This window comes from Cupressus sempervirens, chromosome 5, assembly GCF_028749045.1.
Source record: "Cupressus sempervirens isolate cs-2001-9-10 chromosome 5, ASM2874904v1, whole genome shotgun sequence".
NCBI lineage: Eukaryota > Viridiplantae > Streptophyta > Pinopsida > Cupressales > Cupressaceae > Cupressus > Cupressus sempervirens.
In genome coordinates this window covers 789,062,577-789,079,773 of record NC_143122.1, presented here as the reverse complement: position 1 = coordinate 789,079,773, position 17,197 = coordinate 789,062,577, and positions in this window count along the sequence as shown.

Genomic DNA, 17,197 nt, shown 5'->3' with positions numbered 1-17,197 from the left:
CAGAAATAATATTATGATCTCTTCTCGAACTAAGTACATCAACAAAATTTGTAGATCCATAGAAAACACTAGAATTAACAAATCGTACAACAAAAAATAATGCGATAAAACTGTTGGCTCAATTACAGTTCATGAACATACATTCACAAAATATAACATACTTAGGCAAGAATCACTACACTCCAAATGCGAGCACTAAAAGCATATATTATTGCATCAAAATAATGATGACCTTGAATACATATTACATTCCTGAATTTATAAGAAATATTCCCCTCAATTTGTGTTGAGAGTGAGAGATATCTTTATGCAAACATATGCTTATAAACTAATAAAACAAATCTATTTATGTACAAACTAACTCTCTAACTAGTGTTTAGTAGGACTTCATCCATATTTATATTATTAATTGGATGCATGAGCCTTTACATGTCTTAACAAAAAGAAAACATGAGAAAATAAGAAAGAGAAAGCCATTAGTTTATGTAGGAGTGTTTGGAAGTGCCAAAAATAGAAGCTCCATGTTCCCTAGGCATCTGTGGGAGTTAAATTGTTGTCAGAATGCATTTCCAATGCATGGAAAGCTCTAATTTCAGAATTGACAGTTAACTATTGGTGCACCTCTAAACTCTTCAAAATCTTCTAGAACACCATTGAAAAAGTGCACCTATACACCTGGTGCACCTGCGCACCTCGGAAGCAGGTTCCAAAAAATGCAAAATTTCACTAAGTGTCAAAATTGAAATTCTAGCTTATGGGTTTTGTTCCCCTTTATACTAGAGCTATGTCTGGGTATTTGACTTTGAATTTTTTGATGATCTTAGTGACTTGAGATGCATCTGAAAAATCTAAGGCTTCATATTTATCCTTCACTTTTTGCCTATAGTTGCCCACCTCGATGTGAGTCTCTACAAAATCTCCAAGTTTCACATCTAACTCTGATAATGCTTCTTCTATTTTGAATGCTTGTTTGATGTCATCATCATTAGAAGCTTCCTCAATTTTTTTTTGGAATTGCTCAACTACTACCTCTACCTTTATCAATTTATCTCTTGCATCATCCTCAAAAATATCTAAACATGTAATGTTTCTCATTCTCACTATAATGTTTCTCAACCTCCAAAATTTTCTCTTAGGTTTGATCCTTGAGCTTGTGAATTTTTGCATGTAATTTTTCCGTTACTTTATTTCCATCCACAATTTTCTCTATGCAATCATCAATTTTATCTAACTCCTCTGCTATATATACTTCCATCAACATCTGATACCTTTGTCCTTTGATTGACTATAATGCTTACAAGTCTATGCCCTAGGTATGTACTTCATCCTTCAAACCAAAATCTTGATTAAAAAGCAACTAGCCTATCCGCATTATCCTACATATGGTCTAGCAACTTTAGATTTCCTTGTATAATCTGTACACCCTTTTCTTCAAAACTTTCTCTCCATTGCTAACAAGCTCTTAAAAATGGATCTAGCTGTATTGATTCCTTATCCCTTTTCTCTAATGCTACGTTTAAAGTTTCCTTGGGATGCTCACGATCTAAGGGACCAACAACTTTTCTTAGATATCCCTTTAGGATTTCATTCTATCTCTAAAGTGTTATCAATTCTGCCCCATCCTATTCTGAGTGTTTAAACACCTCTTTCATTCCCATTGTCACTATCAACTTAGTTGTATCTAATGTATGTTTCTCAAGTATGATCTCCCTAATATGATAATCTCTTGGATTCAATTCTTCAACATCTACATTCGGAGAAGGGATAGCCACATGAGAAAATAAGTCTTGGTTCTGATCACTCATGATGAAGGCTAATGCCCATGCACCCTTTGGTGTTGACTTAGGTTTCCTTAGAACTTCAATCAATTCCATCCTATCCTCTTCTTTTGTAAGGAATTGTTGCCTCTTATTTCTTATCACCTCTTTTCTTAGCCATCTTGGAACATGCTTTATCGGGGATTTTCCTTTTGAAGATGAAGGAGTTTTCTTAGCTATACTCTTCCCCTTATCACTTCTCTCCAGAGTCTTCTCCTTCTGTGAGAGATCCATAGCAAGAGTATCTATATCCATGGAGTCCACAGTTCTCACCTCTATGTCTTGAGAATTTCACTGAGGATACTCACTTATTTGTCCTTCTTTTGACACTTAATTGGTGTATAATTGTTGTGGCTCTTCCTCCTATTCTTCTTGAACTTGTTCTTCTTTATTGTTTGGAGGTAGAGGAGTAATTGGATCTTTATCTATACAAAATGTAACTTGCATTGGTGAAGGTGAAGCTACTTCAAGTCCTTGTGGCTTAGGTGGCAATTGGCTCTAATCCTCATGTTGAGGTTGATTAATTGGAGTATCTTTTATTTTTTCCCCCACCAATTTAGTGTCAATCGACATGAAACCAAAATATGACATTTTGAAGACATTAGTCCCCTCCACATCCTATTCATCAATCCATTGTTGCAGTTCATCTTCAGAGGTTGTAGACTGAATGGGTTTCTCAAGAAAGGATGGTGGTGTGATTGTGGAGCTTCTGGTCCATTTTGATTCCATGGCTCTAGCAAGACAGGTCCTCCAGTTCAAAGGAAGATTATCCTCTTCATCCTCATCATCCTCTTCTTCTTCTCCTTCTTTTGGAATAACTTTTGGGACTGATGGAAAGGGAATAACTCTCCTAATGACCTTTTGTCTCCTCTTGAATGGAGTCTTAATCTTTCTTCTCTTATGAGTTAAAAGGGAGGCTTGTACCTCTTTTTGAGGTGGAGACACCTCTTGTACTTCTATTTCTGCTTCTCCTTGGCCTTGTTCAGCTAGCAGCACTTGGGGATTGTCTTGGGCTTGTGTGGCTTCCACATTCTCCAATCCTTGTACATTTTCTTCTCCTATCTATGGAAGTGCTTGAGTTGCTTCCTCTTCTAGCTTAGATTATTGAGAAGTTCTCTTCCTCTTACCTTTACCTTTAACTTTCTAATCCCTATAATACCCAACTTGTCTATCAAGTTGGTGTACTGTTTCTGGCCTTATTGGGGACTAAGTTATAAATGTGAGTATTGTGACCTTACCTCCTTGACCTTTGTTAGGAAGGCTTGAGCATGGAAAAATACAACTTGAGGAATTGTATCCAACTTGAAAGGCCTTTTAATCTAATTCTTTATTAGTTTGATAATGTGCTTGGCCCTATGATTAATGTCTGGGTTTTCTTCTTTATCAACCTCAGCATTCATGATAGGTCTATCACCAATTTTGTCCCTATTGAACAATTGATCAAGGACATATTTAGGATCTTGTTGCACTATCTTCAAAGTAACCTTAATCTTCAAAGAACTGGTTGCCAGATAGAGAGTCATCCTACAATAATCCCTTATTTGGATATCACAATCATCTACTGCATTCATCCAGTGGTCCTCAATTGCATCTTCATGCTGAAATGTCTTGCTAGCCAAATATTGTACCCTCCCAATGTTATCAAAATAGGGCTCCAGAGAATTATATTCATCCAAAGGATATTGATCCCACTTAGACTCAAAAGATGGAATATCTTGTCTCCAATCCACACTGAACAATCCTATAGCAATGGGTCACACCTAGGTTATTTTATGTTGCTTTCTGACTCTGTCGTATGTAGTTAAGAGTTTTTAAGCAATATCCACTAGTATAAGTCTATCACTTGGGTACCGAGGAAGCTTCTTAGGATTGATCTTCATACCTACTACCCTCAAATAGGTGAATGTCCAATACTGGATGTAGTAGGCTCCAACTTCTGATATCTTTGTAGCTGCCTCTTCTGACATCCTCTTCATATAATCCCCCTCTATGAACTGGACTATTGCGAATATAAAAGAATCATTTACAATCATGTACTCCTTGCTATGCTCTTGAAGCTTCTTCTTTACTAGTTGAGAATATACTATATGTAGCCATGCATTTGCATCTTGCATACTACCCCTTTTATAAAGCCCTAGATAATCTGTCACTCTTGCAGCTAACAAGTATACCAAATATGATGTCATATAAAACTTTTGGCTATTCTTAACCATGACCAGCTGCTCACCCAAGTTCTCACTAAGAATGGAAGACCAATCAAGTGGCATCTATGCTATTTTGATCATCTCAATAAAATGCACCATCCAAATGTTCAAGTGTCCAGAAGTAGAAAAACCCATGACTTTGCTCAAGAGTATGATAGAATATCCAATATCTTCCTTCATATATCCTCTCATCATGTCCACTTTGCCTATTTTCTACCCTAGAGGAGTTTTTTTGATAAGGTATGAAGAATGGATGATCTTAGAAGCTTCATCTACATATTCCCTGTACCATCTCTCTACTTGATGATAGGTCAATCTGATGAATTGATCTACCCTCGTAAGATGGAACACCTTCTCTATGCTATTGGGTCGGAGATCTACAACAATCTCTCTAGTTATGCTCTTTATGACCCTTTCTTCAGGAACATAGTTCTCCACTAATATCATGATCAACTCTGAAGATTGCACTGATACTGGATGTGATGCTACACTGACAAGTCTTGATCAGATCAAAGAAGATATCATTAGAGACCTTTCTGTCGATTTGTTACACAATGTTAGGAATGCACCTAAATCTATGTGACCTAGCTTAGTGTCATGGATCTTTGAATAGTTGTCTTGAAATCATGAATTGGTCAAAACACCTTGAAACTTGAACACTAGGAGTTTTGGGATCATCTTTTCAACAAGGGAGGATGATCAAGAAGCCATTGAATCTGCACAAAAATAAGGCATATTATTCTGGAGTCAAAGTAAAATGATTAAATCAAACCCTAATATAGACATGAAAAAATAATAGAAACCCTAATTGCTTGAAAACACCTTAAAAATCTAAATTTACCCCTTTTTTGCAAAAAAGGGCACACCTGGCGCACCTGATAGGTGTGCCTAGTGTAGCTTTTACTTTGTTAAATTTTAATACATAGGGTGCGTTGATGCACACCTTATGACACACTTAGCACAAAAAAATTGAGTTTTTCATCTAAGGGTGCATAGTAGTGCACCTAATTAGGTGTGCTACTATGCACCTTAAATGGATGGTGGTTAATGTTTTTAAAGTTTTAAAGGTATTTTGCATTTGAAAAAAGATGCACAACTACACACCATTCTAGGTCTATTAATGTTAATTGTTTGTTTAGGTGATGGTGAGGAGTGAAGGAGGGAGTGGAGCAAAGTAGCGCACCTATTGAGGTGTCGAGCTGCGAGATAGAAAGCTTGGAAGAAAGGAATGACAAGTATGGAGGGGGGGGGGGGGTGGGGGGTCCTAGGGTTTATAGACCTAGGGACCCACTATATCTATAGTGTTGTGTAATTACAAATCACCAAGGGTAATACTCTTTCTAAGTGCTTCGGTGCACTAGAGCACCTTGGGAGGTATGCTAGTGCACCTTTTTTCTTTGCAAAACTGACTTAGTCCTCTCAAATGATTTTCAAAATCTAATTTTTGAATCGGGACTTGGATTGGGTTAAAAAATACTAGATAAAACCCTAAAAAGACTCAGACCTTGGACGAGGGTTCTAGAAAGACAAAAAATTAAAGTATGGGGTTCACATTTTTAGGCGAAATGGGGTGTGCTTGTGAAACCACAATAGTAAGTTAGCCTAGGTGTTATATAGGGTTGTGTATATTCAACCTAAGCATAATTAGGTATAGATAGGAGGTTGTGAGTTTTATTTCAAAATGATATTGTGAAGTGTGTTCTAATTGGAGATATTTGGAGGTTGCCCCATTGCAGTGGCCTATTACTCTCAGTTATTATCAAGTATTTGTAGAATATTTCATATTATTTGTTCCATCATGCAAGTTATTTCATTACAAAAAGATATGTCTATACTATTTTAAGATTTAATTTTTTTTTTCATAACATTTAGATTCCTTAATAAAGATTGATCTCAAAGAACACAACTCCAACATGATAATAGCTACTTTGATATATTTTAAGATATCTTAAAATAAAGGAGACAAAAATCAATCACATAATAGAAAGGCACGATGAAACATTATGTAGTGTCTAAAATTGACCTTAACCATCCACATCAGCAAATAACTATCTTCTATACAAAATGCATCTCTGGCCAAAATTTAAAAAATTCAAAAATTCAATTGTTTCCACGTGGCCATATTGTCACAACCTATTTTTTTTTTTGTTTGGCTTAGCTAATAAAACATTCTATTTTGATCTTGTGTTATCCTCATGATGGATTTTTGTAAAATTGGAAATTTATAATATTTTGGAAACATTACCACTTTAACCGAAATTAACGAAACTAAATTAGGAAAATTTTGAATGTTAGTGTAAATAATTAATTACTATTTACACTTTACTTAAGTTTACTTAGGTTACAACATTATTATATTAGTTGTCATGTAGACACCTAGGAGTATGCGTTGTCATATGAGTTGTTTTGTTGACAACATAGGAGTTAGCAACTAATTTAAGCACATGGTGTCTACAACATCTCTATGCGAGATACACCTTGTCATGCTTATCCTCTCATTGTTGCATGTACATTCATGCACAATGGAGGATAATCCACTTCTAGTGGACGTGTGCTTAGTTGTCATACTTATCACTTAGCTAACTCCTATTCATTCTAGATGCCTTTATCTATAGGCACTTCTAATGTGTATTGTACATCAAATATTCATTCTCATATTGTTATTATGATCATACATCATTTGGTCCATATTGTGCTTTGTTCTTGAGCTTTTTGATCTTGGTGTTACTTTGACCTAAGGAAAATTCTTCATGGTATCATAGCTATACCAAATTATTATATGGTAGCAGAGCTGAGGGAGCTTCATTTCATAGCCATTGGAGACCATTTTTTGCTTCACCTCTTGAAGGACCATGATTCAGATCCAAAGTATCTGCAGCTATTGGGAGCGTCTAGAGCCAAAGTAGATCTCACCATTGCATCTAGAGCGTCAATTTGGTAAATTTTGACTATAAAATTTTCTACCCTAGGCTATAGTCAAATTTGAAGCAAATTTTTATTGCAAACTAGAACTCAAAGGCTTGATTTGCAAAATTGGTATCATCTCTTTAGATCTGTGTAATTGATTTTTAGATCTGCAATCAAATATTGGTATTACATTCAGAAGGTCAAAAACCCCCAAATCAAATTTTGTTTCATCAAAATCGAATATTTGAGGTGAAATCTCGAGTGAATTAATTTTTGGAGGTGTGACGACGACGATTTAGGAAAAATAATTACAGAGGTGATTTTCAAATAGCGATATCTCCCTCATATGGACTCCTTTTTTCAAACAATTTTTTTTTGTTTTGGGGTAGAATTTTGTGATTTACATATTGGTGCAGGTTGTTTGAGATCTCTATTCCTGAATTTGTCTAGAAATTGCAAATTCTAATTTTTGCAACTTCAAAGGCTTAGTTCGGGCTCATTTGAACACATATTCAAGAGCTAATTTTTTTGAGAGTGCATGATTTTTTGTCTACTTTTTAGATCTAGTATCAGTTTGGAGTAATTTTGAGTAGACATAGTACTTTCAAATTTTGGTCTCATTTTGGCCTATTGGCACTTGTAATTAGTTAGATCCTTGAGAGGTCTTGTGTCTTATCTTGTAGAGTCTAATATAGCTTCATATTTGTTGTTGTAACCATTAAAATCAAAAGTCCATTTATGCCTTAAATTGGCAAGTGGCCATTGTAATCGCACTAAGTATAAAGTGCCAAATCATATATTAGGGGGGGGGGGGGGGGGCGGGGGGTGTTCATCAATTTTTTGCATTTTGGGGGGGTGCATACATTATTTGATCTCATGGAGTCTTGTCAAAAATGTCAGTTTGGTTTAAAATTGAAGTTGACAAAAAGGAACTATCACAAATGGAGTGCTTTGATGATTGATCATCTAAGAGAGCATAAGGAAGTATTTCCTTTTTTATGTTTCAAAGAACTACCCTCTTACAATGATATGACATCTATTAGAATGACTGTGTCAACCATTAAATATTCAATATCAGTTATAATTATTTTGATGTCCTTAGAAAGGTTAGTGAACCTTGTGATCTTTGAATGTCTCTTTGGAAAGCGTACGGAGATCCAACAGTCACTGCATTCCCAAAGGACATTTTACCTCTAGTAACTCCAGTTATGGTACCTACAACTCTAGTTGAGATCCTACCTCTTGATGCTCTTGTTGCTTCTAGCGATCTAGTTCCAGCCACAGATGCTCTTGATTTAGTGTAGTAGAAAACAACATGTCTTCCTATTTTAGCTTCATGGGATGACTTCCTTCTAGACATTATAATGTTATTTATGGAGTCTTACATTGAAGATGTGGGAGACATTATTGATGACATCCATCTTCTCTTTATTGAGGAGACTTCTTCTTCACTTGTTGTGAGGGAACACTCTGACCCTCAACCACTTGATCCTTCTTTTGAGACTGACATGATTGTGGACACTTATTTTTAATAGTTGGAGGAGAACTCTTTCACTTCAGAGGAGACATCTCATTGAGATTGTATTCTAGTTTCCTCAGACATCATATCTTTTGAGTATTCTTCCTTCTAGTTTGGGAGCATTCTCTACTACAACTATGGCACCATTTCTTCCTACAAGAAGGAACATCATTCAATTTTCATGGTGCAACTTCTTTAGTCATCAAGGAGCTTCTTTTGTGGGTGTGCATTTATCATTGAGGGGAGGCTACATTGCTTCTCTTCCCATATCTTCCTATATGGATGATTCATTGTCTTTGGAGTTTGATTCACTTTCCTACATGGACATGTTACCTTGTTTTCCACCTTCTTTTGGGCATCCACCAGATTGGCTCATGGCATCTACATTTATTAAGGACTTGTCAAAATATGAATAGACTTCAGAGGCAACATCCATAGCATACTACATATGGATACCTCTTTCATCTTCCTATCCATAGTGGGAAGCATATTTACACCTATACTTGGTGTATCTTCTTCCTAAAGGAAGAAACATTCTTTGCAGGCATTAGATTCTCTTTTGTCTTCGAGCACACATCATTAGGAGATCTTTCACAAAGGGGGGGATTTCATTTCTCCATATTTCCTTGTTATGGAAGGGTTTTCTATTATATATGTATGATGTATGTCATAAGGGTGGGGGGTCTTGATTACTCCATCCATACATGCATCTTTATTTATTGTACTTATCTCTCTTTTTGCGGGAGGGTTTTTCCCATGAGGTTTTCTCTTTTTCCATTTATAGAGAAATTTCATTGCATTATGTACATCATTGCATTTGTACATGGGTATCTAACATGGCCTAGTAGTCGAGACCCATCATAGCTTTTGTGAACTTAAGTGCATTCCCCTAAGTTGCACTTAAGAGGGGGTGTTAGTGTAAATAATTAATTACTATTTACACTTTACTTAAGTTTACTTAGTTTATTGCATTATTATATTAGTTGTCATGTAGAGACTTAGGAATATGTGTTGTCATATGAGTTGTCTTGTTGATAACACAAGAGTTAGCAATTAATTTAACCACATGGTGTCTACAACAGATCTATATGAGATACACCTTGCCATGCTTATCCTCTCATTGTTGCATGTACATTCATGCACAATGGAGGATAATCCACTTTTGGTGGACATGTTCTTAGTTGTCATACTTATCAATTCACTAACTCCTAGTCATTCTAGATGTCTTTATATATAGGTACTTCTAGTGTGTATTGTACATCAGAAATTCATTCTCATATTGTTATTATGATCATACATCATTTGGTCTATATTGTGCTTTGTTCTTGATCTTCTTGATCTTGGTGTTATTTTTCCCTAAGGAAAATTCTTCATGGTATCATAGCCATACCAAATTCTTACATTTAGGAGTTTTGGCATGTTTGAGAAATGAATATTTTAAGGAAAAATTATAATAGAAAGACAAGAAAAAAAACATAAAAAAAGACACATGGAATTGGGAAGGCAATCTAAAATTGGTGAGCACCCTTCTTGATCTAACAAGTTCTTCCTTCATCATTTTGTTGAAATGTTTTATTGTTTTAAAAGTTATGTATAATCTAAAAGATTGGTGCTCTACAATAGATGAATATGAATGAAGGTAGATTTGTCTTGCATTTTCAAATCTTTAATTTATTTTATTCATTTGTAAAGGTAATAAAAGATATGTCACTTGGTGTGCATAAGTTAGAAATGTACTTTCCCTCCCATTAGTGATTCCTTGTTTGTTATTTTATTTTAGTGCCAATAAATTTTTCCAACTATTATTTGACTGCTTTTAGGGATTATTAGTTTAGAGTTGTGTATTATTATTTAGATGATGAACTATTGAAGTATTCAGCTATATCATCATTTATTGTGGTTTATTTTAATAAAATACCAAGTTGCAAAAATTAGAAGATAGGTTAGTTCATAATATTAGAAGTAAGTAATCTCATATTATTTTAAAATCCTATGATTTTAATCTAATGATTAAGCTGGTATTATCTTATGTAAATTAAAAATTGAATCTATTTCCATGATAGAAAATTGTTATCCCATTTTTTTAATAAATTAAGATGAGATAGAAATAAAAAGACCCATTTTTACATTATTTTATTTTATCCAATAGAACAATGTCTTATAAATTTGAATAGAAATTATAATTACTTAAAGTGAATAGATAAAGTATATAATTCGGTGTGCTTTCATTTTAACAATGGATTAAAGAGAAATCTTATTTCAATTAACTTAAATAGATATTAAGTTATATGATAGTAAGATAAAGTTTACTTTCTTTTAATGTAAATTAAAATGTAGATGGTGAAAATTTTAATTTCAATGAGAATTTATAGATATATAGCTCTTTGAAAAAATAAATGTAATTATTTTAATTATTTATTACATTGTTCAATGTTGACCTTGTGGAAAGGGTGTTTTACTTATGACTTTAATTTGCTTATTTAATTGCCTATATAGCTTAAGTTGTTTAATGGAAAACCAAGTAAGTAAAGATATGATTTAGAATGCATTGTGTTTCTATAAGTTTTTGGTTATGAGTCAGCTACGAATGATCAACTAGTTTATTGTAACATCAATATGAAGCTAAAGAAATAACTCCAAATTGTAACTCTAAAATTGTCTTCATCCTATTTATTTAAAAGGAATATTCTTAAGTACAATTATCTTGTGAACTAGGATTCTTTTGGAGATTATTAAATTGCCATTATTTTTATTTAATGTTCTAAACTACTACTTGAATCTATGTTTAGATCTAGTTTGTGTAGATTAAGTGGACTATGTTAAGCTCAATTTGACTTGTATCTTAGAATGTGCATGGATGTTATATGAAATTAAGGATTTGGGATATGGTTGTGATTTCCTTAATGAGATGATTTAGTGAATGAGAACTCTAGAAGATTGTGAGTAGGAAACTATAAAGATAAGTAATGTGTGCATGTATGTATGCTGAAACACATTATACTGTAGAAATATACTCCATAATTACATATTGGATTTATTGAATATGCAGCAATTATATTGATTAATGTATAAATGTAATGTGGTCTAGGGATCTTTTATGTTTTTGTATATGTGAGAATACATTGAGATAATAAATGGATAATGTGTGTTTGGGGTGGAGTATGCATGAATGTTGTTATGAATGTCCATGTCATGTTATTTAAAAAAAAATGTTGATGTGGAACTAAAATATTGAACCAATAATGGAAAAATGAAAGATGTGTGTACTTAATTGTTGAATTATGTTTCTACAAAAAATGTATATATTCTTGGCAGTGTTGTACATGTAATTCTATTACTCCTTTTAATTTTTCTTGTTTAGACGTCCTCATTGTTGGGCTGGGTATCTTTCATGTCAAGAAAGATTCTGAGGAAGCTTAACAAGTTCGTGGTAGCATGGTAAATCACTTCTATAATATTCTTGCCCTTGTCTTCTTAGACAGGTTCTTGAGCTTCTGTCAACATGTTCGACATGATTGGTACATCTTAGTATTCAGGTAATGAAATTATTGTTTCTTTAGATTTGAGCATATAAGTATATGCATAATTTTTGTTAAAGTTAATGATAGTTAATCAACTAATGTTGACTAGTCAATAGTTAAACGACCTTGACTTCTGCATTCTATGGAGATTGTTGATGTGTCATTGGTTTTGTAAGGGCAGTCTTTATATATTGTCTCACTTAGCTAATAAAACATTCTATTTTGATCTTGTGTTATCCTCATGATGGATTTTTGTAAAATTGGAAATTTATAATATTTTGGAAACATTACCATTTTAACTAAAATTAACAAAGCTGAATTAGGAAAATTTTGAGGAGTTTTGGCATGTTTGAGAAAGGAATATTTTGGAGAAAAATTATAATAGGAAGACAAGAAAAAAAACACATAAAGAAAAGACACATGGAATTGGGAAGACAATCTAAAATTGGTGCTTCTTGATCTAATAGGTTCTTCCTTCATTATTTTGTTGAAATGTTTTATTGTTTTAAAAGTTTTGTATAATCTAAAAAGATTGGTACTCTACAATAGATGAATATGAATGAAGGTAGATTTATCTTCTATTTTTAGATCTTTAATTATTTTTATTCATTTGTAAAGGTAATAAAAAATATGTCACTTGGTGTGCATAAGTTAGAAATGTACTTTCCCTCCCATTAGTGATTCCTTGTTTACTATTTTATTTTAGTGCCAATAAATTTTGCCAACTATTATTTGATTGCTTTTAGGGATTATTAGTTTAGAGTTGTGTATTCTTATTTAGATGGTGAACTATTGAAGTATTTTGCTATATCATCATTTATTGTGGTTTATTTTAATAAAATAGAAAGTTACAAAAATCAAAAGATAAGTTAGTTCATAATATTAGAAGTAAGTAATCTCATATTATTTTAAAATCCTATGATTTTAATGTAATGATTAAGCTAGTATTATCTTATGTAAATGAGAAATTGAATCTATTTCCATGATAGAAAATTATTATCCCATTTTTTTATAAAATAAGATGAGATAGAAATAAAAAGACCCATTTTTACATTATTTTATTTTATCCAGTAGAACAACGTCTTATAAAATTGAATATAAATTATTATTACTTAATGTGAACAGATAAAGTATATAATTGTGTGTGATTTCATTTTTAAAAATGGATTAAAGAGAGATCTTATTTTAAATTAATTTAAATAGATATTAAGTTATATGATAGTGAGTTAAAGTTTACTTTCTTTTAATGTAAATTAAAAGTAGATGGTGAAAATTTTAATTTCAATGAGAATTTATAGATATATAACTCTTTGAAAAAAACAAATGCAATTATTTTAATTATTTATTACATTGTTCAAGGTTGACCTTGTGGATAGGGATGTTTACTTATGACTTTAATTAGCTTATTTAATTGCCTTTATATCTTAAGTTGTTTAATGGAAAACCAAGTAAGTAAAGATATGATTTAGCATGTATTGTGTTTCTATAAGTTTTTGGTTACGAATCACCTACGAATGATAAACTAGTTTATTGTAACATTAATATGAAGTTAAAGAAATAACTCCAAATTGTAACTCTAAAATCATCTTGATCCTATTTATTTAGAAGGAATATTCTTAAGTACAATTATCTTGTGAACTAGGATTCTTTTGGAGATTATTAAATTGTCATTATTTTTATTTAATGTTCTAAATTACTACTTGAATCTATGTTGAGATGCAGTTTTTGTAGATTGAGTGGACTAATGTTAAGCTTAATTTGACTTGTATCTTAGAATGTGAATGGATGTTATATGGAATTAAGGATTTGGGATATGGTTGTGATTTCCTCAATGAGATGATTTAGTGAATGAGAACTCTAGATGATTGTGAGTAGGAAACTATAAAGACAAGTAATGTGTGCATGTATGCTGAAACACATTCTACCCTAGAAATATACTCCATAATTACATGTTGGATTTATTGAATATGTATGAATTATATTGATTAATGTATATGCAATGTGGTCTAGGGATATTTTATGTTTTTGTATATGTGAGAATACGTTGAGTTAATAAATGGATAATGTGTGTTTGGGGTGGAGTATGCATGAATGTTGTTATGAATGTCCATATTTCCATAAAATGTTCTTATGAATGTCCAGATTTCCATAAAAACATGTTTTAAAAAAAAAATGTTGATATGGAACTAAAATATTGAACCAATAACGGAAAAATGAAAGATGTGTGTACTTAATTTTTGAACTATGTTTCTATGAAAAATGTATATTCTTGGTAGTGTTTTACATGTAATTCTATTACTCCTATTAGTTTTTCTTGGTTAGACTTCCTTATTATCAGGCTAGGTATCGTTCATGTCAGGAAAGATTCCAAGGAAGCTTGATAGCTTTGTGGTAGGGTGGTAAAGAACTTCTACAATATTCAAGCTCTTCTGTTCTTAGATAGGTTCTTGAGTATTTGTCAACATGGTCAACATAATTGGTACATCTTAGTATTCTGGTAAGAAAATTATAGTTTCTTTAGATTTGAGCACATAAGTATATGTATAAATTTTGCTAAAGTTAATGATAGTTAATCAACTAATGTTGACTAGTCAATATTCAAATGACCTTGACTTCCGCATTCTATGGAGATTGTTGATGTGGCATTGGTTTTGCAGGGGCATTCTTTACATATGGTATCCGAGCTCTTGGTTCCACACTCAGGATTTGAGTTCACTATGCTAGACACACAATTGTAAGTCAACTAATTTACTTTATGTTGTATGAGTTGATGACATGGGTTACATATTGTGTATCTTAGTTATGATTACTTTTGACATAGAAGGATATGATGCTCCTTATGCATATCATGATTTTGAGTTAAAATTGCATTCCTTTTAAGATTGCCATAATGGAAAGTTTATGTAATGATTGGTAATTTGGATACCTCATATGGTTATAATTATATTTTGATTTAAATTATGTGATGGTATAATATGCTTATTATTGTGGTATACTTGAAGTAATTATTTGTTTGCATATGTGATACAAGAAAGGTGTGAATTTCTATTAACTATTGAGATAGTCGAATGATGGTGCACTAGGTTATGAGTGCCCATGAATTCAAGATTTGGCTTGTGATAGCAATGAAAATATCTTTTATTATGTAAATGACATGTGGTGCAAGAATTTGTTTTAATTTATGCCAAATTCATGAGGTTTATTGAGTAACCTAGTATAATAAGTAGGAAGAACATGGATTTCATTTGCAAAAGTATTGCATGTTCCATTATGCATTTAGAAATGTGTGATTATAAAGCTAAATTGTATGTGATGCATGTGAAGTTTGGTTATGCTCTTAGTAGCCCTTGAATGTAAGGTGTTGTTAAAAATCTACTCCCTCTTGGTGACTAATGAAAGTCACTATACCTTATGTGAATTAGGTTTTCATTTTATTATGTTTAGTTTCATGAACTTGGATGTGATGAATGACTAGCTTGAAATTTTATGTTCTTTGTGACCATCGAGCCACCAATTTCTTATCTAACCTATTTACTTTGACTCTTGTTCACTTTTATTTTGGTTTTGTACCTCCTTTTTGAACTTCTACTTGAGCATTACAAATCTTGTTTTCAAGATTTCTTTGATCTTGAGGTGGCTAGGTCGTGTGTGTATTTTTAATGATGCTATTCCTGTGGTTTGAAAGTGATGTCATCTATGATTTTTAGTATGGAACATTGATAGGATTTTGAAAGGAGTAGATTGTGAAGAACATGCCATTCTTTCTTTTGCATTTATTTTATTTTAATTTAATTTAATTTTGGAAAGCTTACCTTCCAGTGTGGGTGCTAAATGTGGGCAAACAAGGAGGGGTAGAAGTGATGCTTTCATTTTCCACGCTACTTGCCAGTGTAATACTGGAACTATTAGGAATAAGGTGTCTCAACCTTGGATAATTCCTATTCTTATTATTTGTTTTGTAAAATGTATTTCTTGCAAATAATGTTGATGTGTCAGCATCTTGAATAGTGTATAAGGAGATCATCGCTAAAATGGTTATGACGGATTCCTATGACACGTAAGAGCTATGTCAGGAAGATTCAATGACAGGTGAAGACATGTGGCAACTGATAAATTTGAGTACTATACACTCTACCCTAATACTCCAAAATTTTTTATGGGTTCCTATTTTCTCAGAGAATGGTAAAACCCTAATACAGTTACCTTTGGGAGTAGCCCTAAAAGTGAAGTGCATGTTATAAGCATTTTTAGGGTTGCGAAGAGGTGGATGCGAGAAAGTGTATTGTTGGTACTGTGAGTTGCTACTGGAGTCTTCTTTTGTCATTGTTGAACTTGCATTGCAAGTGTATTGTAACCTTGTGTTGAAGATAATACATTGTGCAGGTTCTGGAGGGGTGGGGTTGTTTTACCGAAAGGTTTTTCCCCACCGAAAAATCTTTGTGTTATGTGTTTCTTTCTCTATCTATTTTCTTTATGCTTGGTTTTCTGAAATATTGTTGTTTACATGATATTGAATCTGTAAGTGTAAAAGATTTTAATAGGATTTGCACCATACTTCTCTTAAGAGATTAGTGTAGGAAGCTGTTTCCACACTTGAGTTTCCTTACAGGAACTAAAAAATGCTTTGGACAAAGCTATGTTTCCCTTGTTTCATCTCCTTGCCACATCCATGATTATGGCTATATGGGCATATGTGGGGTTAGACATATGTGTGAAGTAGTATGTTTCATGGCTGCACCAGATACCTCATGTCTTTGGTACTGTGTGAGCATTTCATAATTGGGAATTCTATGAGTTAGGTAGGATTTCAAGATAGTACCTTTTGTATTAATAGGGAATTTTTAGGTTGGATAATTCTATGAGTTAGGTAGGATCCCAGGGAAATGCTTATTGGTAATATTTGGGCATTACAAGGTTGGGTATTCTACGAGTTAGGTAGGATCCCAAGGAAGTGTAAGACTTCATGGTTGGGAAGAAAAACATTTCAACCATATTTTATGTGATGATTGAATGGCGTGAAGACCATACATCACAACTTGCACTTATATGTTGGTTAAGCACATTGTGGTGATGAGATAGGCTTAAAGGCCTACGGTCACTAAATTAATAAAAATCTGATTTACTGATCCTTGTAGGTGATTGGTCAGCATACCTAGATGATTTATTAATGGTGTAGATCATATGGTAGATGGTGTTGCACTTGTATGATGTGCTTATTGTTCTATGTCT